This window comes from Hylobates moloch, unplaced genomic scaffold (genome assembly GCF_009828535.3).
Source record: "Hylobates moloch isolate HMO894 unplaced genomic scaffold, HMol_V3 SCAFFOLD_14, whole genome shotgun sequence".
NCBI classification, from domain to species: Eukaryota; Metazoa; Chordata; class Mammalia; order Primates; family Hylobatidae; genus Hylobates; species Hylobates moloch.
This window is the reverse complement of record NW_026652289.1, coordinates 59,022,587-59,046,775: the sequence shown is the minus strand read 5'-3', so window position 1 is coordinate 59,046,775 and position 24,189 is coordinate 59,022,587. Positions and strand designations below refer to the sequence as shown.

The window sequence follows — 24,189 nt, the reverse complement described above, 5'->3', positions numbered from 1 at the left end:
CCTCACTGGGCAGTTACTTCACCTCTGTGATATTTTTGGAACAGCAGCTTTGTATTGGGGTTTTCACAGGAGTTATGTCTTCTAATTCTCACAACCAGCCCAATGTAAGGGATGTTATTCCTATCTCACAGATGATGAAAAACTGAGCCTTCAAGAAGTGAAGTAATTTCTTCCTTCTTTCCCTCCCTCCTTCTTTCCTTCTTTCTTTCCTTCCTTCTTTCCTTCCTTCCTTCCTTCCTTCCTTCTTTCCTTCCTTCCCTCCCTCCTTCCTTCCTCCCTTCCTGCTTTTCTTCCTCCCTCCCTCTCTCCCTCCCTCCCTTCCTGCCTGCCTGCCTTCCTACCTTTCTGCCATCTTCCCTCCCTCTTCTCTCATTCTTGATCATTCCCACTCTTTCTTCCAAACATGTTTTAAGTGCCTGCTAGTTTCACCTACATGATCATCTTTTAATATATTTTTGAGTTCAAAGACACCTACTTGAAGTGCTTTCCAGCCTCCATCTGGGACATGCTCCTTGGGTCCAGACCAACTCTGTTCTCCCAAGGGAAGAGAAGCAGTTCTCACAGAGGAGCTCCCTTCTTCCGCAGAATCAGATGCTGCCCTTGTGGCCAGTTGGGTTCCCACCCACCTGATTCTGGAGCCCTGGACCACAGCCCTACATTCACCATGGGAAGAGACCTTGTGATAAGCCACTCCTGAAGGAGTGGCCTAACTCTGGACCCAGGTGGACAGTGGGTCACCACCAGGCTTGGCCACCACCCAGATCCCCTTGGACCAGGAGATCAATGCTTCGGGCTCCATCAAGGGCATGAAACAAAGCAATGGAGAGGAACAAAACAGGGACCTAAAAAGCAAGTATTCTTGTCCCTTGTCCAGACTTTGGAAACATTTTGTCTTGAGAAAAATCTGATTCACAGAGGGGGCTTGGGGAGGGGGGCTGCAAAGGCAGGTTGAGGAGCTCAGTAAATACCAGAGAGTGAGCCTGGTAGGAGACTCTGTTCTTCCAGCTCTGAAATGACTGTGGGAACATGAAAACGAGTGTTTTTAACCATCTACCAGCACATGGGAGGAGAGAAAGTTCTGGGATTTCCCTGTCTCTCCTCTCTTCCTGAATTGAGGAAAAGCTGGGCCATTTGTCCTGCTCTAGTTTCCAATACTGTCTCCTGGGTCCTTAGGAGGTACTAAGCTGAGTGGCCAGCACACACAGAGGGTGTTATTCCAGCCTCAGGTCATGCTGATGGAAACTAGAAACCAAGTCCTACCCAAAGCAGAATGAAATACACACCCCACGTCACCATCATATGGTTTGTTTCCAAAGAAAAACCTTTATGCCTTCTTTCTTTCCCTTTCTTTCTCTTTCTTTCTTTCTTTCTTTCTTTCTTCTTTCTTTCTCCTTCCTTCCTTTCTTCCTTCCTTCCTTCCTCTCTCTCCCTCCATCCCTCCCTTCCTTCTTCCTTTCTTCTTTCTTTTTTTTTGATAGAGGCTGGCTCTCACTGTGTTGCCCAGGCTCGTCTCAAACTCCTGACTTCAAGCAATCCTCCTGCCTTGACCTCCTACAGTGCTGAGATTACAGGAGTGAGTCACCATTTCTGGCCTAAAATTTTCTTTTATCAGCACCCTATTTTCCAACAACCTCCAGTTATGTTGGCCAAAGGCCAGAATCTACTTCTGAAAGCTCCTGCTTCATCTAAGGCCTCAGCTCTTGCCCCTCTCCCTTGGTCTCTATGTTGTTAATGTAATAATTTCTTATTCTTAGAGATATGGGCTCTGGCCCAGTGTGGAGGGCCCAGAGGCTGACTGAAAAGCAGGCCCAGAGAGAGGAAGAAATTCATTCACCCAAGGTCACAGAGCTTTCAGCAGAGCTGGACAGACCTCCTCTGACTCCCAGGCCGGGGCACTTTCCTCAAGGGCTCCTCACCCAACCACGAGTTATTCTTCAGTGACCCCAGGCACCTTCACAGCTCCAAACATCACCACCAAGAGCTGCCTTGACTTTTCAGACGTCATCGAGAACAATAACAACAAAAAAGCATGAAAGGAAAAAAAAGCAACAAGAACAAAAAGTAATAAAACGCTCCACCGTTCCCCAGCCCTGACCCAAAACACCTTCATTGCACAAATCAGTGGTGAGGTTTCCCCACAGCCTGCTCTGACCAGGGTCATTTTGCAAGGGAAAGTGGCATGTTTGGGGATTGTACCCCACCCTGTGTGTTTGTAGGTGCTGTATGTCTGCACGTTTACACTAGAATGTCTTCAAGAGCACCAACCATGCTATTTGTTTTTCTCAGGCTGTTTTCATTAAGGCTGTGGCCTCCCAGGGACTTAATTACGGCACCCAAAGGTTATCTCCCCAAACTAAATTTCATCTCATGTCAGGCAGCTGGAGCCAACCCCCGCAGCTGTCTTAATAATAGTTCAGACCTTGCCTCCTGTCCCTCTGCTTGGAAATGAGGCTGGCTGGGTCAGCTCTATCTATACTCACACTTACTGCCTGCAATGCTTTGTGAGAGGAGTTGCCTGCCCTTTGGCTCTTGCACACCTTCTGGAATGACAATAAAGGCTTCAGTGATTGAGGGCAGAGATTTCCTTATTCACCTTCATATCCCCAGCACCTAGCCCAGGTCCAGCACAGAGCACAGGAAAGGTCTGTCAAATTACCATGTATTTCCATATATTTATATTTCACTCAGGTTGGTCAACTCCTCGGCTCTTGAGCCTACGTTTTGCCTCTGCACTTTAGTTAGGGTTGTTCCCTCTACCTAAAACACCTTTCCACCTCCTTTTTACTGCTTAGAATCTTGTCACCTTTCAAGGACCAATTTCACCCCCTCCTAGAGGGTGCACTTCTTAAGAAAAAGGGTTGGGCTCATTTATGCACATATCCCTATGTAGAAGGGTTCAGCACATGTCTGTACCATGAATGAATAAATGAATGAATGAAACTCTGATTTCTCCCCCCAGCCCCTCCAGGTTTTTGGGCCCTTCTCAGAAACCCCACAGCCTGTGGCGCTCTCTTCTGCTCATTGGGCCGACCTGCTCATTGGGTGCCTCTTGACTCTTTGGTCATCATCTGGCCCAGCATCCCAGGCTATGATTGGCTATCTTGAGGAAATCTTTCTCTCTGTCTTCTGACACTATTTGCCTTATTTTCTCCCATCTAAACTATGTCCAAGGGAAGTCCTACATGAGGGGATATATGGCACGCTGGCCCAGGTCATGTCCAGGGGGGCCACCTGGGGTGGAGACAGGCAAAATCATGGGTCCAGGGAGGAAAAAAGTCAGGTCCTGGAGATGTGCTTGGATAGGGGGCAGGGAACGTGCTCTCAGGCACATACCACAGGCTTTAGAGCTCAAGTCAGAGATATTTTCCACCCAGAAGGTGCAGTGTTCCCTAAGGGCTAGCATTGGCAGAAAAGGACTGCTGAGCCAATGACCATGGCTGTCAGGAACGCAGATCCTAAGGCAAAGATGGCGGCTCACAGCAAGAATTGGTTGCTCCACGCTGGGCCTGCGTGCTCTTGACCAATAGGAATGGGCAGTGGCCAGAGGCCTGCAGGTGAATCCTGTTACTAAAGCAGCCAGCGGCATTTCAGGCTCTTCAAAGGCTGGGTGCATGTCACCACCTCATCCCAGTGTTTGTCCAAGTCCCATTGCATCAGAATCTATGGCATGGGACCTAGGAACCTTCACCTTTAACAAGCTTCCAAGGTCCTGCTTAGACGCACTAAAATTTCACGACCACTGCCTCCTGTTTCTCTGAGTTTTCATATACCACAGCTCAAGACTGGACAACATAAATATTTCAGCTTATAAGTCACAGGGGGTCTTCCCTGTCCCTTGAGATTCAGGTAAGATTGGCTCAGATCCCCAAATTCCTCCTCCATGGAGATCCAAGGACCCCAAGATTTCTGAGCCTCTCCAGAAGCTACACATTCAATTGGCTCTGGCTGCCTCAGACTCTTGCTTTCACACTTACTATCTTCATCCCACACCTCACGGACCCAGATGGGAAGCTCAGCCGCTTCTCATTTTCCACATAACAATCTGCTGGCGCAAAGCATTCGTGGGTGAGGCAGATTTATTTGAAGATACGGGGTGGGGCGGGGGTGGGGATGAAGGAAGGATTTACATCATTGCAATGCAAACAACTTCAAGTTGAACATGAGATGTTCCCATTCTTAAAATGCCCTTCTGGCCACTCCACTGCTGGGTGCCTCTCTCTGGCCTTTTGCTCTAGGCAGCTACAGCTTTGCACCATCTTGCTGCTCCTCAGTCCCTGCCTTCTCTAATTCTCTCTCCCGTTTCTTTCCTTGTTCCCTGCAGAGGAGGCTGGCCTTTGCCCCACGGCCTTGGCTGCAGCACGCATCACATGCCTCCATGCCTCTCCATCTCCTCATGAAGATCTCTCTCCAGATAGAGACCATTTCCTCCCTAGAGGAATCCTTGTACTATCCGTAGGTGAGAACGCTTCACCTCATTACCTGGATGTGGAGTGTTGAAGCTGGAAGGGATCCCGGAGATCGTAAGTCAAACTCCACTGAAACAGTCACAGGCCCAGTCTCTGGCAGGTGCGAGGCAGAGTGGAAGCTAGAACATAGGTCCCTGGCTGTCATGCTAGGGCTCCTCTTGATTAATTGATTCCAGGAGTAACTCAGGCTACCAAAGCCCTCTTACATATGTAGCAAGGCTTTGGGGCAAGACCATATTGTCCACTTGGGCTATCCAATGACACCTGTTGGCATTTCTTCATCACCTCACCCTGACTCAGAAGTTAATTCTCATAAGCATAGTCCTTCTGCCTCTGCACAGGTCTTGGGGCAACAGCCAGCCGGGATTCCAGCTCTACTTTTACCATCAACATGCAGCTCGATCTTGGCTATGAATTGTCTTCTCTTTGGGGCTCAGTTTACCCACTGTTAAAAAGAGGCCTGTTTTTGACATTGTCCTAGCAACTTGCAGAACTGTTTCAGGAGCCTTCAAGGGGTGGTGCACATGATCCAAGCCTGTGTGTGGGGCTGGGGGAGTAGGGATTCAGCCCCTACTACAGTCAGAGACAGCTCTCCTTACATCTGTTCTAATGACGGGGGTTCATAAGAGCTTCCAATCAAATTAAGATTTCTATTGCTTACAAAGTACTTAAAAACCTCTGGTCTAGCTGACATTTGGGGTCCACAGCTCTAGTGACCTAGGAGCCTCATGGCTGAGGCAAAGCAGGCTGTCCCTGCAAGACTCCACACAGCTGCGCCTTCCACGTGGCGCCACTTATGAGCAAGTGGGAACATCCATCACGAGGCACTGGGGACAGCTGGGCGGGCAGGCGGGCGGGCGGGTCCCCATTGTGGAGGCTGTTTGGGGACTTTCTGAGTATTGGTAAGTGTGAATCAGGCCCCAGATTTTCCATTTCCTCTGCCCATTGCTCTTTCAGAAGAGCGTGTAAGTGTGTGCTTCAGCAAAATGCAGGTGCTGAAAGTTCCACGCGTCCAAAGAGGGTGTGGGAGAGAGCAGAGGGCTGGGCCCAGGTGGGCACCGGGCATTTCCACTGTGGGTGGTACCCTGAGGGTGAACACCCTGTCCCACCTGCAGCCCTTCTGAGGGTCCACTCCTTCGTCAGCTTATGTGCTCTGGGGCTCTTAAGTGTCTCTTTGTCCTGAGCGTCTGAGATTTGAAGCAGCCAAGGCTTGCGTGGTGGCCCCAGTGTTAAGAGAGGGCTGCTCTGCCGGCCAAGATGGCCCTGGTCCCTACACATGTGCAGATGCAAGTCTGGCCTGCTATTGACTTCCTTTGACCTCATTCAAAGATTAAATACAATGTGTATGTGCAGCACTTCAGAGTACGCCCAACACTCTCCTAACCACGATCTCATTTGGCCTCACACAAATCTGAGAGGGAGGCACAGCAGGGGACACTGTGATGCCATGTGAGATGCACATGTGGGGTGGAAACATTGGGCTCTAAGGCCAGCACTCTTTGCTCTCCACTATGGCACCTCCCAACTCAGCCTCTGTCCTTGGCTTCATTTTTTACTTCTCCATCATTAAGAAGGGAAGCATTACTAAAGATGTTTCCTTGGCATTTCTTACCCAGCTTCAGTTATTAAAATGACAGTTTAAGGCTTTGTTCCTGTGGTCATTCATTTATCCACTCACTCTCTGAATCACTTGTTTATACACTTACCTCATTTATTTAGTTGCTCACCCCACACATGTAGCCATTTGTTCACTCATTTATTCATTCATTCAAGTCCTTGTTGAATGGCTACTATGTGCTCAGCTGATGGTGGGCATCAGGCAACACAAAGAATGCTGAGTCAAGATTCCTGACTTTGAGAAGCTTGTCACACTCTTGTTAAGGAACAATGGAAAGGGGTGTCCTGCATGGTTGCTCAGTCACAGAGGATCCAGTTTTATTTGTTCTTACCATTGAATGCTAATAGATATTGCTTATTGTATGGCTTTCCAGAGTCCCAGATATGTTCTGGTTGGGAAAATGCTGGGCTAGGTGAGTTTTAGGTGCCTGCAGTGCTGGAATTCCATGGCTCTTTAGGAGCATAGAGAAAGGAGGGTACTGATAGTTGAGGTGGGCAGGGAAGGGTTCATGGAAGAGGTGGGAGTTGAACTCAGCTTGGGAGGTTGTGGGGGATTTGTGAACAGAAAGAGGAGAGGAGCAGAGGCCCAGGATGGCAGGAGGGGCAGGAGTGAAGGCCCGTGCATGTTCAGCAGCTCTGGATAGGCAGCCAGGCCGGGTCTGTGTGTGCATGCACACATGTGTGCGTGCATGTGTGTATGCATGACTGCATGTGTGCATGCATGACTGCATGTGTGCATGCATGTGTGTGAATGCATGCATGTGCATGCATGTGTGCATGTATGCATGTTCATTTATGTGCATGTGTGTGCATGTGTGCATGCCTGTGTGTGCATGCATGTGTGTGTGTATGCATGCGTGTGTGTGGTGGGGGGAGGTGAGCATGGGAGCAGGGCAAAGAGGAGGGTTGTGGGCTGAGGAGGGAGAGGTTTATGTGCAGGAGGCTGTGGAAGCACCTGCCTCTGGTCCTTTTGCCTATGACTATTTGGCTTTGTGTCAGTTGCATCTGATGTGTGAAGGGGCAGCTGCTCTCAGCAAATTTCCCTCTAGCTTTAACAAGAAATATGGGCTTTGCTCGTTGTGTGGGTGATAAGACGGCCTTTGCCTCTTTCAGCTTTTGGCCATACAAGCATAAGAAAATAATCTTTTTCTCTCTCTCCTTTTTAACTGATTTTTCTTATAGGGAAGTGAGAGGGAGAAAACAATGAACCGTGAGTGGAAAAAGAGAAGGAAGGAAAAGGTAGAGAGAAGAGAAAGAGAGAGGTGAGAGAAAGGAGGAAAAAGGTGGTAGAATGGTAAGGAATGATAAAGAAAGATAAAAGTTAAAAAAGAAAGAAAAGGAAATGGTTAGAGAAGAGATGGAGTTAAAGAGAGGCTGGAGGGGAGAGAAGAGGGGAAGAAAAAGAGAGAGGAAAGAGCAAAAGGAAGAGAGGGAAGAGAAAAAAGGGGACTAGAAGAGAAAACAGATGAATAGAAAGAATAAGAAAGGCCAATGGCAGTGTCTCAATTCTCTCTAGAGCTTTGGCTTATTTTTTTTTTTTTTTCCAAAAATACTTGGGATAAATACCTGGATTCCTCAGAACCCGAATGTCCTGGAGGACCAACTTTACAGGGTTAATTACACAATAAACTGCCTTTCCAGATGGCTGTTTCCGCAACTGCAGGGAGGAAAAGGAGTGGCTGCCTGGGGTCCCCTCTCTCCTCAGCCTCCTGTGGCTGTGCGTTGCCATGTGCACCATCTCCATGTGGATCAGAACCTCTCACAGGCTCTCTCCCTAGCAGCAGTGTCATAGGTGGTGATGGCAGCAGTTGTCATAGAAATGCCTCTCTCTGTCTTCCCACTGACATGACCATTCTTAAGAAAACAACATCACACACACACACACACACACACACCTCTCAAAAAACTTGAGATAGAAGGTATTTGTCTAACCTGATAAAGAAAACCTATTTTAAAATAGGAATAAGACAAAGATATCTTCTACCAACAATCTCTTTTTAAACATTTTCCTGAAAATTCTAGCCAATGCAAAATTTCATCAAGTCAGGGGAAAAAAGGACCTTAACTACTGAAAATAAGAGAAAACTATTATTGGTTTTAGGTTATATAATCACATATGCAGAAAACAAGATGAATCACTAGAAAAACCCTTAGAATTTATAATAGAGCTTGATATCATGACTAAATAAATGGTAACCCTAAAAATCTCAGGGTCCCATATGGTTTAGTCTCAGCACAGAGTTGTACTAAAAGGAAACCCAAGTTGGACTCCAGAAACCTGGAAGGGTCACGTGGACTTTTAGGGCAGGCTTTCTTAAAGAGGCTTGTCATGCCCAGAGGTTTTACATATCCCAGGACACAGAAAGTTTTCCAGAAATTCTCTCTAGATATTCTTTTCTCTCTCCAAAGCTACACACTCAGGGCAGAGGCTAGTATGTGGTCACTTCTCTGTTCAGGTAGTTCTTCCATTGCCGCCATCTCCCCTCCCACCTACATTTTCTCCTTCGCTGGTGGATCCTACTGTCCTGAATCCAATCAGACATCCTTGTGACCTTCTGATTGGCTCCCCACCCACACTGAGGAAAGGACTGAACCCTTGGGGACCGTAGCTTTTCTTTCTCTTTCTGTCTCTCTTTGACCAATTTTTTTTTTGTTTGTGTTTTGTTTTGTTTTGAAGACAGACTTTCGCTCTTGTCGCCCAGGCTGGAGTGCAATGAAACGATTTTGGCTCACTACAACCTCCACCTCCTGGGTTCAAGCAATTCTCCTGCCTCAGCCTCCCAAGTAGCTGGGATTACAGGTGCCCTCCACCACGCCTGGCTAATTTTTGTTTTTTTTTTGTAGATATGGGGTTTCAACATGTTGGCCAGGCTGGTCTCGAACTCCTGACCTCAGGTGATCCACCAGCCTCAGCTTCCCAAAGTGCTGGAATTACAGGTATGAGCCACTGCACCCAGCCTCTCTTTGACCAATTTTCTTGTGAATTATCACTGGGAACATTGCTAGTGAATATATTCTCCTCTCTGATACACAAGATAAATACACAAAAATCAATAACTTTCTTATGGACCCACAATAACTAGTGTGAAAAGAGAAGCAAACAAAAACATAATCTACCTCTGAACAATTATCAGTGAGAAATGTGTAAAGCTTTCATAAAGAAAGTGACAAATTTTATGAGTTTTGTGTAAGAGAAGACCTGAATAAGTGGAGAAATATGACAGGTTCTTGGTTGGGGAAAAGGAACAACAAAAGATGATAGTTTTTCCTGAATTAATACATAAGTCTAGCAAAACCCCAAAGGAAACTTTTCATAATTCATCAGAACAACTTTACAATGAATCTGGAAGAATGACAAGTTAAAAATAGCTAAGACATTTTTGAAAGAACACGAAGACAGGATTTCCTTTAACATAGATTAGAATATATTTTAAAGCTACAGCAACTGTCCAGCAAGGTACTGGCTCAAGAACAAGTCAGCATCAGTGCCACATAACTGATCTCTGAAACCAACCTTACTATGGATACAAAAGCAAAATGAAATAAAAAGAAGCATTGCAAACCCATGAGAAAGGGTTGGATTAACAAATGCTGTTGATAAAATTGACTACTTGGAAGCCAATCTTTTTAGATCTTAATCTTCTTCTTAAGCAAATTCCAAGCAAATTATAGCATTAAGTATTTAAAAACCGCATAGCAAAATATGAAAGTTTAAGTGAGTATTTAAATGACCTTAAAGTGGGTAATACCTATCTAACTTAAGAACAATTGGAGAAATCATGAAGGAAATTGTCAGTAGAATTGCCTACACAAAGCTCTAAATGTAAATTTTTAAAAAAGAAACTACAAAAATAAAAAGGTAAATGACAAACTGGGAAAAATGTTTGCAACAGGTATGGCAAAAGGCTAATAGCCTTAAGAATACAAAGAATTCTAACAAAGTCTGAAGAAAAAAAAGACTAACATCCTAGCAAAAAAAACTGGCAGAGAACATTCACAAAATAAGACATACAGATGGCTAACATATGAGAAAATGTTTAATTTTACCATTAGCCAAAGAAATGCAAAATAGAACAATAATAAAATCCCATTTTCACTTGTCCAGTTGTTAAGATTGGTGATGATGATGATGATGATATGTGTTAGCAACTAGGTGATGATATTGGAACATAAATTGGCACAACCTGTCTGGAAGAATTTAAACAGTTTTCATATTTTTGGACTCCATGTTCCTACTTCTAGGAACCCATACTAAGAAAACACTAGCAATGAGATCAGGATGTTCATGAGAGCATTATTTATCAGACTTAAATATTGGAAATAATTGTTATATATGTAACAAATGAGGATTGATAAAATAGAGTATATTTATGTTGTAGAAAACATTTTTAAAGCATATATTCAAAAAATACTTAATAACATGGGAATGTGCTTGCAATGGATTGTTAAACTTTTAAAAAAACATAATCAAAGCTCTCTGTGTGTGTGTGTGTGTGTGTGTTTCTGTGTTCATATGTATGTGTGCTGAATCTCAATTTTCTACTCTTCTGTAGGTAGTGAGGAGAGCCAGAGTTAATATGATCTGTTATTTACCTCCATGCTCTCAGTCTCCTCACCTGTGAAATGGGATCATAATGCTCGACTCTCAGGGCTGTGTGAGAATGAAATGAGACCGCTTATATGAACAGGATGTAGGTCTAATCTTTCATGCATCTGTGTCTTCCCTATTCAAGGAAGTTGGCTTTTCCTAAGGGCAGGAACTGTGTGACTCCTTGACCTGTGAGAGAAAGTGTTGTACTGGGTGTTCATTAGGATCTAAAGTTAAGCTTTAAAGTTCTGGGACCATGTTGAGTTGCAGCCTTGACACTATCTCATGCTTCTTGCGTGACTTTAGGCAACTCACCATCTGCCCATGGGCTCCAGCTCCTTGGGATCAGATGAGAAAATGGCTATGCTCCCTTCAAGAGCTAACAGGATGTGATTCTCTTTTAACCTCACAGTTAAAAGTCACAGACATCTCATAGTTTGTCTGGGTCAGGGATGGCCTCGCAGGGCTCTCAGGCTGGGCTACTGCCCATGGACAGATGGATTGACCAGTGGAAGGATGGAGTAATTATGCTCATACATGGCAGCAGGGGTCTTCTTCTGTTTTGTCCACTTATGTGTCGCCAGTGCCCAGAGCTGGGTCTGGCTTCTGATGAATACTCAGCACTCACTGACTGAATGAAGAATGAATGGAAAGATGGACTGATGGATAGACTGCCTGCAAGACAGGCTGTGTGGCTGACTTGAGATAGTGTCCTCAGGACCTCCTTGACTGGCCTTGGAGCCATTAAGGAGGGAAGGAGAGAGGTGAAGGTAAAGGTGATGCAGGAGGAGAGAGACCTCCTGAATCATCTTTGTCTTCCTTGGACAGCCTGGTGGAGGCTGGAGTTTGCATCTCTCACTGTGTGCGTGCTGAACAAATCAAAAGTCATGGTCCCGGGAGCCTGAGCCTCATCCTGTGCTACATGTTTTACATGCATTATATTATTTGGAGCTCACTTAATCCAAGGAGGGTAGTATTATTATCCTCATTTACATATAAAACAATGGCCTCAGGAAGGGAGGAAAATTTGCCCCAAGGTCACACAGCTTTTTAGTAGAGGAGTTGGGATTTGATCCCAGGTGTTTCTGATTTGCAAGCCATTGACCTTGAAGTTACACTCTACAAGTGTTGCTCTCCTTAAACTTCTCCCTTTTGTTGAAAAGAAAGACCCCACTTTTGCTGTGTGTGCATCTTGGGAGGAGTACGGGCTCTGCCCCTAAATCATAGCCTCAATGTGAGTGCTGTGCTGGGAATGGGCCATCAGCATGGTGACGGATCCCCACCGTCCATCACGCCCCCGCAGCACTGTGACATGCAGCGCTGGAATGTAATCAGAGTGATGGTGTCCTGATCTATAGGGATGTTCATCATCTCAGGGCTGGTACCTTGACATATTACCGTAGCTTGCTGTCAGTGGGACAGCCCCTTAATGTATTTCCGTAATACATCACCCACTGATGGTGATCAAGGAGGCCTGCTGATGCTAGTCGGCTGGAGCCCTTTCTGTGAGTCTCCCTGAGTTCTTGGCCTCTTAAAAATTCATGTGAGTTTGTGTGTGCCTTGGGAGAGAGCATAAGAGAAGGAGGCAGGAACAGAGACTGAAAGATGAAGAAAAGAGGAGAATAGAGAGACAGAAAGACGAGAAGGAAAAGAAAAGGAAGAGATGGGAAAAGAAAGGGAAGAGAGCAAGAAAGATTGGAGAGGAAATGAATGGGAAGAGAAAATAAGAGAAAAGACGTGGGCGAGGGGGGGAGATAAAGATGGCAGAGAAGAAAGAGTGAAAAACAGGAGGAAGAGAAGATTCAAGGGAGAAGAAGAGAAGGAACCAGAAGAATCAAGGCAAAGTTGTGGTGTAAACAGAGAGCAGCAGGAGAGAGTAGGGAAGCACCCAGCTCTGGAGTGAAGCGCAGGTGTTGTTGGAGATTCGGGTCCTTTTATTTAGCCTTGGTGGAGGCCTGGCTCTCCTGGAGGCTAGAAGGGCTGTGGGAGTAGGTGGGGTTGCCCGAAGGGAATGGGATATGAAAATTCTTTCTCCCTCCACAGACAGCAAAGAGGTTTTTGTGGTCAGCCACAACCTTTCTCATTCTGCCTCCATTGTTGCAGAGGTCACCTGGGTGGGAAGAGTCTCAAAACTGCGTCTTCATCCCCTCACCCACCATGTCCACCTGAGCTCTGAACATCTTTGCTCAGACTGCCCAACAGCACCACAAGCTCAGAAACCTCTAACTGTGGTCATTCACTCTACCCCTGGTCTCCCTTCTGGCTTCCCCATTGCAATGAAAGGTGTTGCCAGTCTCTAATGCCCTGGTCCACAGGGGCATCTTGTCTCGTTATTCTCTCCACATTTAGATCTATCAGATTCGTAGAGCAACTTAGCCTCTTTGGGCTTCTTATCAACTTCTGTTTGCCTCACCCATTATCTAGACCCTTTAAAAGCAGAGTCTGGAAACTGACTCACCAAGCAAGAACCATTTCTTCTTAGAAGCTGAGGATGGATTATACACTAGTGATTTTATTTCCTATTACATGTGAATCACTTTCGCCCCTGGCCCATGAGTACTACAACTGGGAATCAAGGTGAAGGTCTGACAAGAAAATAGGTAGCAAACCGAGTAGTCAAGAAAGTTCAAAAGAGACAGTTTCAGAAGAAAAGTGGGGACTGGGCAATTGGCTCAAGAATGAGACTGAATGGAGGTGTGAACAGGGGCGCCGCTTCTATGTAGAGCCTGGCACATGCTCTGGGTTGGCTGCTGCTGCTGCTAAAAGGGCTCTCAGGCCCTTGCAAGGTCAAGGCTGAACTCCTTGCCTTGGCATTCAGGGCCCCTGACAGCCTGGCCTATATGTTCCATTCCTGTCCTATCTCTCATTGCTCCCCCTTTACTGATACCCCATTTACTGCAGCCAGCTTCCCCTGCCTGCCTCTCTCTAGTGCTTAGCCTTTATTAGGGTGCTCTGTCCCCCCATTGCTTCCTGTCTACATTCTACCCCATTTCAAGGCTTCACTTAAGTTTCTCCTCTGTGGAGCCTTCTCTCCTCTTGTTATGCTGATTATGTCTCTCACTGACTTGGCCACAGTGTGTTGCATCTCCCCAGCGAGACCCTAAGCTCTCTGAGGGCAGGGGTCGTGTATTCTATTTCTCTGTAACCCTCACAGTAGGGCTAGAATAAAGCCCTTCCGAATGAACAAATGTAAACTAGCAGTAGTGTGAGTCCTGAAAGGAAAGAGGGACCAAGATGAGGCCTCGTGATGAGGCACAGTGGCCCTGGCCTGGCTCCTGAGCAAACTCCTCTTTATCGCTCCAGGCCTGAGTTTCCTCATATGTGGATTGAAAAGATTGATGAGATCTATGACCTGCACTTAAAAAGGAAAAAAAAAAAAACCCTTAAGCATGTTAGTTCCGGATAATTACAGATTCACATGCAAGTGTAGGAAATAATAGAGAGAGATCCCATGTACCCTTCACCTATTTTTTCTCCAATGGTATCATCTTGCAGAACTACAGTATAACAACTACGATATTGATATTAATACAGTCAAGATACAGGCCAGGCATGGTGGTAGGTCATGCCTGTAATCCCAGCACTTTGGGAGGCCAAGGTGGCAGATCACTTGAGGTCAGGAGTTTGAGACCAGCCTGGCCAACATGGTGAAACCCCCATCTCCACTAAAAAATACAAAAATTAGCCAAGCATGGTGGCGCACACCTGTGGTCCCAGCTACTAGGGAGACTGAGGCAGGAGAATTGCTTGAACCCAGGAGGTGGAGGTTGCAGTGAACTGAGATCACTCTACCGCACTCCAGCCTGGGTGACAGAGTGAGACTCCATCTCACACACACACACAAAAAAATACAGTCAAGATACAAAATGAGTCCATCACCATGAAGATCACTAATCTTGCCCTATTATCAACATCTCTATGTTCCCCTCACCCTCCACCCTCATCCCTGACCCCTAGAAACCATGAATCTATTCTCCACTTGAAGTATTTTGCCACTTCAAGAATGCTATATAAATGGAATCACACAGTATAGAACCTCTGTGATTGCCTTCTTTCACTCAGCATAATTCTCTGGGGATTCATTCAGGTTGTTGCATGCATCAATACTTCATTCCTTTTTATTGCTACGTAGTATTTCATGGTATGGATGTACGATTGTTTGTTTAACCATTCACCACTGATGGACCTCTGGGCTGTTTCTAGTTTTGGTGAATACAAACAGAGCTACTGTAAACATTTGTGCACAGGCTTTTGTGTGAACATGTCTTCATTTCTTTGGGATAAATGCCCAGGAGTGCAATTGCTGGAGCATGTGGTAGATGCATATTTCCTTTTTAAAGAAACTGCCAAAGTGTTTTCCATGGTGGCTCTACCATTTTACACTCTCACCAGCAATGTATGAGTTATCCAGTTCCTCTGCAGCCTCACCAGCATTTATCGTTGTCATTACTCTTTATTTTAGCCATTCTGATAGGTGTTTAGTGATATTTCATTATGATTTTAATTTTCATTTCCCTGATGGCTAATGGTGTTGAACATCTTTTCATGTGCTTATTTGTGATCTATATATGCTCTTTGGTGAAATGCTTCTTTATTCATTTTGTTCATTTTTAACTTGCATTATTTGTCTTTTATTGCTGACTTGTGAGAGTTCTTTATATGTTTTAGATACTAATCCTTTGTTGAATATGTGGTTAGCAAATATTTTCTCCCATTTTGTAACTTGTCTTTTTGTTCTTCTAACAGGGAAGATTTTTTTTTCTTTGGAAAAGAAAACAAATTTAGTTTTGATAAAGTTCAATTTATCAATTTTCTTTTCATGGATTATGCTTTGGGTGTTGAGTCTAAGAACTTTTTGCCTAGTCTTAGATCCCAAACATTTTCTTTTATTTTTTTCTAAAAGCTTTGGTTTTGCATTTTCCATTTTGAATTAATTTTTATATAATTATCAAGCATGAGACTTAGGTCAAGGTTCTTTTTTTTTTTTTGGCTCTGAATGCTGTGCAACTGCTCCAGCACCATTTGTTGGAAAAGCTATCTATACTCCACTGAATTGTTTTTGTACTTTTGTCAAAAATTGATTGGGCATATTTATGTGGGTCTATTCCTGGTTTCTCTTTTCTATTCTATTGATTTATGTGTTGATTACTCTGCCATTACTACACAGTCCTTATTAGAGTGGCTATATAAGTCTTGAAATCTGGTAGACTGATTTCTCCCACTTTATACCTCCTTTTTGAAATTGTTTTTAGCTATTTTAGTTCTTTGCCTTTCCATTTAAATTTTAGAATACTCTTGTTTGTATATACAAAAAATCTTGCTGGGATTTTGATAACAATTCTGCTAAACCTGTATATTATTTTGGAAAAAATGACATTTTTACTTTGTTGAGTTTTCCTATCCAAAAACCCAATATGTCTCTCCATTTATTTAGATCTTTGATTTCTTTCATCAGCTATTGTATGGTCTTCAGTATACAACTCCTATATATATATGTTATTGGATTTATGTCCAAAGTTTTTCTTTTTTTGGACAATTATAAATGATATTGTATTTTTTATGTTGGTGTCCATGTATTCCTTGCTAGTATATAGAAATACAACTGACTTTTATGTATTTGTCTTTTACCTTGTGATAGAACATCACTGGTTAGTTCTAGGAGGTTGTTTGCTTGTATTTTGTATTTTTGTAGCATCCTTGAAATTTTCTTTGTAGACAATCATGCTATATCTGCACAGAGACAGTTTTTCTTTTCTGATTTGTATGCTTTTTAGTTCTCTTTCTTGCCTTATTACATTGGCTAACACGTCTAGCACTGTGTTAAATAAGAGTGGTGAGAATGGACATCCTTGCCTGTTTTTAGTCTTAGATGGAAAGCATTCAGTTGTTTACTGTTAAGTATAATGTTACCTGAAGGTATTTGGTAGATGCTTTTTATCAAGTTGAGAAAGCTATTCCTCTATTCCTATTCTCTTTCTGAGAATTTTTATTGTGAATTGTTGCTGAATTTGATCAAATGCTTTTTTTTTGCATCAATTGATATGATCGTATGATTTTTCATATTTCACCTGTTAATATGGTTGATTACATTAATTACGTTTCAAATATTGAACCAGTGGCCATCTCTGGAATAAACTCCATTTGGTCATGGTATATTATTCTTTTTATATATTGCTAATATTTTGTTAAGGATTTTTGCATCTATATTCATGAGAGATAATGAACTGTATCTTTGTCTGGTTTTGGTATCAGGGTAATACTAGCTTTATAAAAGAATTGGGAGTGTTCCTTTCTCTTCTAGTTTCTGGAATAGATTACGTAGAATTGGTGTCAATTCTTCTTTAACTATCTGGTAGAATTCACCTGTGAAACCATTCAGGCCTGGAGAGTTGTTTTTGTGAAGAAAAGTCATTCACTTTCCTTGAATAATTGTAGGTTGTAGTTATAGATATAGGACTATTTTAATGATCTATTTTCATTAGGTGAATTGTGGCAGTTTGTGTTTTTTAAGGATTTAGTCCATTTCATCTAAGTTGTCAAATTTATGTGTGTAGATTTGTTGTGGTATTCTCTTATCAGGTTTTTGGATGTCTGCAGGGTCTGTAATTATATCACCTGCTTTATTTCTGATATTGATAATTTGTGGTTTCTCTCTTTGTGAGCTTTTTTCTAGAAATTAGCTAATTGTATTGATTTTTTCAAAGAACCAAATGTTTGTTTTGTTGATTTCACGATTGTTTTTCTGTTTTCAGTGTCATCAGTTTTGCTCTTATTTTTATTATTATCTCTCTTCTACTTGCTTTGATTTTATTTTACTCATCCTTTTTGAGACTCTTAGGTGGGAGCTTAGATTACTAACTTCAGACTTTTCCTTTTTCTCTAACGTATGTACTTAGTGTTATAAATTTTCTCCTCAGCATTTTAGCTGTGTCCCACAAATTTTTATATGTTCTATTTTCATTTTAATTCAGCTCTATGTCTTTTTAAAGCTTCCTTTGAGACTTCCTCTATGATCTGTGGATTATTTGAAAGCATGTTTTTTAGTTTCCAAGTGTTTGGAAATTTTTCTGTTATCTTTCTGTTAGTGATTTCTAGTTTGATTCCATTTTGGTTGGTGAAAATACTCTGTGTGATTACTATTGTTATAACTTTGAGAGTTGTTTTATGGCCTAGGATATAGTCTATCTTGGTTTATGTTCTGTGGGCACTTGAAAACAATGTGTATTCTGCTGTTATTGGGTGAGGTGCTCTATAAATGTTGATGAGAATCCATTGTTAATGGTGATGACTTCTTCTATATCCTTGCTGGTTTTCTGTCTGGTCATTCTGTAAATTGTTGACAGAGGGATAGTTAAGTCTCAAATTTTATTGATAATTTCTTCTTTTAGTTATATTTGTTCTGTTTCACATATTTTGCATCTTTTTATTTGGTGAATTCACATTTAGTATTGTTAGGTGTTCTTGGTAGGTTGACTCTTTTTTTTTTTTGAGAAGAAATCTTGCTCTGTTGCCCAGGCTGGAGTGCAGTGGCACGATCTTGGCTCACTGCAACCTCTGCCTCCCGGGTTCAAGCGATTCTCCTGCCTCAGCCTCCTGAGTAGCTGGGATTACAGGCACCCGCCACCATGCCTGGCTAATTTTTGTATTTTTACTAGAGATGGGGTTTCACCATGTTGATCAGGCTGGTCTTGAACTGCTGACCTCGTGATCCGCCCACCTTGGCCTCCCAAAGTGCTGGGATTACAGGCATGAGCCACCATGCCCGGCTGCAATTAATGCTTTGACACAACAGTTCTGTGTGCAAGCCTGGTTTTTTGGATGTTTTGAATGCTAGCCATCTCCACTATTCTTTTTTTTTTTTTTTTTTTTTTTTGAGGTAGAGTCTTGCTCTGTAGCCCAGGCTGGAGTGCGGTGGTGCAATCTCGGCTCACTGCAACCTCTGCCTCTTGGGTTCAAGTGATTCTCCTGCCTCAGCCTCCCAAGTATCTAGGATTACAGGCACGCACCACCATGCCCAGCTAATTTTTGTATTTTTAGTAGAGACGGGGTTTTGCCACGTTGGCCAGGCTGGTCTCAAACTCCTGACCTCAGGTGATACACTGTCTCGGCCTCCCAAAGTGTTGGGATTACAGGTGTGAACCATTGCGTCTGGCCAACACTTTTATCGTTAAATAATGTCTTTCTCTCTCTCTGGTGATTTTATTTACTCCAAAGTCTACTTTATCTGATTATTGATATAGCCACTCTTGCTTTCTTTTGAATATATATATATATATATATATATATATATATATATTTCATTTGTTAAAAAACTGTCAACTTGCTTTTGTCATTGTATTAGTTTGTTCTCCTACTGCTATAAAGAAATACCTGAGACTGGGTAATTCATAAAGAAAAGAGGTTTAATTGGCCCATGGTTCCACAGGCTCTACAGGAAGCATGGCAGCATCTGCTTCTAGGGAGGCCTCAGGGAGCTTTTACTCATGGTAGAAGGCAAAGTGGGAGCAGGCATCTTACATGGCAGGAGCAGGACCAAGGTGGGGCAAGGGAGGTGCTACACACTTTTAAACAACCAGATCTTGTGAGAGCTCTGTCATGAGAAGAGCACCAAAGGGATGGTGCTAAACCATTCATGAAGAATCCACCCTCATGAGCCAATCACTTCCCACCAGGCCCCACCTCCAATAACGGGGATTAAAATCGAACATGAAATTTGGGTAGGGACACAGATCTGAACTATATCAGTCATTATATTTGAAGTGAGTGTGTTGTAGCAGTATTTAGTTGGGTAATACTTTGTATCTATTCTGCCAGTCTCTATCTTCTAATTGGTGTATTTAAACTATTTAATTTGACTATTGATATGTCAGAGTTTAAGTTAATATTTTATTATTTGTTTCTTGTTTGTTTTCTGCTTCTGTTTGTTATTTTGCCTTCCTATGAGTTACTTGGACATTTTTGAGGATTTTACTTTGATTTTTCTACAGTGTTCTTAAGTATATCTATTTGTATAGGATTTTAGTGGTTGTTCTAGGTATTATATTATATATTCATAACTTTTTACAGACTACTGGTATGATCAGCTTACCATCCAGATGAAGTGTGGAAAACTTCATATCCCTTTATATCTCTTATCCATTCAAAACCACATTTTGAATACCTGTTGCTTCAACCATCAAACATAAGTTATAAAACTAAATAACAAAAGGAAAGTCTATTGTTTTAACTCATATTTGTGCTTAATATGTTCTTTATTTCATCCTGATATTCCAGGGTTTCTTCTTCAATAGTTTCCTTTCTGTTCAGAGAAATTTCTTTAGTTATTCTTTTAAGGTAGGTGTGTTGTAAACAAATTCTCTCAGTTTTCCTTTATCTGTGAATATCTTGATTTCTGTGAATATCCTTCATTTTCAAAGGACAGTTTTGCTGAGTGTAGGATTCTGGATTGACACTTCTTTTCCCCGAGCACTGGAAAAATATTGTGCTGTTTCTTCTGGCTTTTATGGTTTCTGATGAGAGATCCACTGTCATTTAGTTTTTCTTCTGTAGGTAAGGTGTCATTTTTCTCTGGCTACTTTCAAGATTTTTTCCTTGTCTTTCGTTTCCAGAAGCCTTGTCATAGATTTCATTGGCTTTATCCTGTTTGAGGTTCGCTAAAATTTAGGAAATTTTCAGCCATTATTTCTTCTAGTACTTTGTCAGTCCTGCTCTCACTTCTTCTGGGACTCTGATGACAGGAAATCAAATATATTTTGCTATAGTCTCACAGATCTCTGAAAATGTGTGTGTGTGTGTGTGTGTGTGTGTGTGTGTGTGTGTGTGTGTTTATTTTCTCTTTGATTTTCAGATTGGGTAATTTCTATTATTCTATCTTCCAGTTCATGGATCCCTTCCTCTCTTCCCTCCATTCTGCTGTTGAGCTCAATCGCTGAGTTTTTAATTTTGGTTATTGTATTTTTTAATTCTTCAATTTCTATTTGTTTCATGTTTACATCTTTTATTTATTGACTGAGGCTTTCTCTTTTGTCATTTGTTTCAAGCATGTTCATAATTGCTATTGAAGCATTTTTATGATGACTGCTTTAAATTCTTTGTGAGATAACTTTCAATCTCTGTCATTTCAGTGTTGAAATCTATTGTCTTTTTTCATTCAGTTTGAGATCTTCCTTCTTGGTATGATGAGTGATTTTTAAATTTATATCTGGATATTTTTCATTATATTATGAGACTCTGAGTCTTATCTTAAACCATCTGGTTTAGCTGGCTTTTTTTTTTTTTTTTTTTTTTGACATTGCTTTAGCTGAGTGGGGATTGAACAGTGGGGAGACTACTGCTTTGTCCCTGCAAGGTGGAGGTAGGAGTCCAGGTTCTCCACACAGTCCTCATTGATATGTGAGAAGGGGTCTGTCATTACTGCTGGGTAGGGATGGGAGCTCCAGCAGCCCACTGATAATGAGGTGTGGGTGACCTTGTTACTGCTGAGCAATGGTAAAAGCCCTGGCTCTCCACTAGGCCTCCCCTAACACCACCTCAGTGGGATGGAATGCCTCCTTCCTGCCAAGCGGGATAGAAGTTAGGCTCCCCACTTGACCTTTGCTGGCATGGGAGATGGTGGGGCCATGATGTTTTTCTAGAGTGAAGCAGTTATCACTTGAATGTTTTCTGTCTCACTAGGCTGTCCCTTTACTTGTCCTTTGGCTAGAGAGAGTAGGCTTTATTTGGAACTTTTCTTATCTGCACCAGTTGCAGTTTCTAGGTTGTTGGCTTCTTTAACACTAAGTCTAGGATGTGCCATGCACAAAGAAAATCCAAGGACTTCATCATTGTGCAGTTCCTTGAGTCTTAAGGTCCCTAGCCTACCTGCTTTCTATCTACCTTATGTTCATTTTGTATGTAATATCAAGGGCTTTTAGTTGTACATAGCAGCAGGAATAGGGAAAAGTACATCTACTCCATCTTGATGGAAGCAGAAGTAGATCTGGCCTTTACTTTTAATCTGCTGAGCCATTCAACAAATCTTGTAAGTGGAAGCCCAAAATTTTAGGTAGAAAAATGTTGTTCCAGTTGAAGTGGTAGTGTGGACTGCAACCCTGACCACTAGTCTTCTACCCCCAGTGGCCCTTTGAAGTACTTCCCAGAAGTCTTGGGGTTCCATGGAGAATGCAGGTTGAAAACCAGAGTGTTAAATGACATTTTCTTTTCCTACAATGTGGGACACAGCCACGAAAAGAGACTGAATGAGGACTTGGGCATAGGGGTAAATTTGGGCCAGCAGGAACTGCCTGGCTACTTCCCAAGTGGACCTTTTTTGCCCACAGGAGTCATCTACTCTTTTATTTATTTATTTAGAGACAGAGTCTCACTCTGTCACTCAGGCTGGAGTGCAGTGGTGTGATCTGGGCTCACTGCAACCTCTGCCTCCCAGGTTCAAGCGATTCTCCTGCCTCAGCCTCCCAAGTAGCTGGGATTACAGGTGTGCACCATTATGCCCGGCTAATTTTTGTATTTTTAGTAGAGACGGGGTTTTGCCTTGTTGGCCACACTGGTCTTGAACGCCTGACTTCAAGTGATCCATCCGCCTCGGCCTCCTCCCAAAGTGCTGGGATTACAGGCGTGAGCCACGGCGCGCCCGGCCTCATCTGCTCTTTAGCATGCCCTGAATTGGCTTCCTTCTCTTCCCTTTCTCACGTCCACGCTCCCTGACTGGCGCGTCCCGCGGTTACCTCTCAAACGAACTACTTTCCCTCAAATCCTTGTCTCAGGGTCTACTTCTGGGGGGAGCCAAACTTAGAAGCATACAGATTTAATCAACGTAATCAGTGCTGTGTGTGAGAATGTTGGTGGTGAGCTGACTTGGAAATGACAAATAAGACCAATCTGTCTCCATGGCACCATCCTCTGAGTGCATTTCTTGTCATCATTTCAGACCCAACTGTGTTGCTACCGGCGCCGGCAGCGCTCTGGGACCCAGGCCTGCTGTGCAGAGCAGTGTCCTCCCACCCCCACAGCCTGCCTCTGAGATCACGCTGGCTAGAACAGACAGTGAAATCTCGGTTCGGGGATCTTTGCCAAGGGGGCTTTCGTGTTTTTGTTGTCTTTTGTTTTGGTTTACTCTGAAAGTACCTGTTCTCAAAGCTGTGATTGAAGAAAAGTTTTCCAGTGCTGCGGGCTGCTTTTCTGTCTTGGATCTTGACCCCTGGCTCCCTGCTGAGGTTTTTCTTTGTTGTTGGTGGGCTCACAGGCACACCCTGCAATCAGGAATCCCCACTGCCCTGCTCTGAGGCTGAAGCAGGAAAATGAGGGACCCCAACCTTGCCTGGTCCTGGAGATTGTCCCACCGCACTCCGCAGAGCTCCTCCCCAGGTCAGCTTGTTGATTCAGCCTTTGCTCTTTTGTCCTGTAGGTGAGGAGCAGGCAGATTCCTGAGTCTTCTGAGATTTCCTCTCTGTTCTTAATCCCAAAGAGTGGCTCTTGTGGTGGAATCTCAGGCTTTGAGAGCAAGCTGTCCCACAAGAGGCGACTTCAGAGAATCTTGATGTCTGATCAATAAAAAAACAAACAGACTTTGTTAGGGAGAGATTTAGGAAGGAACTGTTGCAATAGAGAAAGTGTTCTGACTGTGAGATCTGCAGGCATCACAGGTAAGATAGAAAGAGGATTTTCTTGTATAAAAAGGGAGTAAACCAGGCTAGAAAGAACAGGCATGGGGAAGGGAGGTGAGAGGGGGTGACCCTGGGACAGTAGATGGGCGAATGTTTTACCCTGAGGCCAGCCTGTCTCTGGAAGGGCATTAGGATAGGTGGCCTGCTGGCTCATGCTGAGGGTAGGTTAAAATTCAGGGGCCTAGGTGAAGGAGAGAAACTTAACCCAGGTTTTGTTAACGTGCCTTTTGTTCCAATTAATTAGTGGGAGCAAAATAGTTAACGATTTATGAGACAAAGAAGGGGAATTTAAAGGGTCTGGGTCTGGTCTTGTCATGGGTAAGCAAGGGGGCATCTGAGAGTCCTCTGAGAGTCCTATCCAAGTCATATAGAAAGGATGCTTCATTGCAGTAAGCCTTTTCCTGGAACACAAAGGGGTGGAAGGATTTCTTTAACCATCATTATTTTCCAGAATCACAGAGCTCAGATAAAATTCAACATTGTCAGTCCCATCCTGGGAGTTGAGTTGCACCCTGCAGGAAATAAACTAGACCCAGCATTTCTCCATGAGGACGAGATCCCCGTGGGAGCTGCTCTCACCTGGAGAGAAGCTTCCTCCCTGCTCTAGTGGGCGTGGGCCAGGGCTCCGGGGGCTTTCCAGGCACTGTTCTTGGGTGCTGCTCATAGCACAGAGCTGAGCTTCCCTCCTCCCACCCTCCTACCCTCCCAGCTCCCGGCCGCCCCCTTCTCCGCCTGCCACACAGCTGTTTTGCCAACATCATTGCCTGATTATCTTTCAAGTGGCTTCTCGGAGCAGATGTTCCCGGCTCCTTCCTGCCTCGAAAACAAACAGGCGCTATCTCTCCTGGGGAAAATC

The 24,189-nt window shown here is 43.4% G+C and overlaps 1 long non-coding RNA gene across 1 annotated transcript in view; it reads left to right on the top strand.

Moving 5' to 3' along the window:
* The window catches only part of LOC116482490 (uncharacterized), a 108,150-nt gene that overhangs the window by 36,269 nt on the left and 47,692 nt on the right, over positions 1–24,189 (top strand). The window contains exon 3 of the long non-coding RNA XR_009209852.1: positions 4,322–4,456. This is a non-coding gene — a long non-coding RNA (uncharacterized LOC116482490). The remainder of the gene's footprint in view (positions 1–4,321; positions 4,457–24,189) is intronic.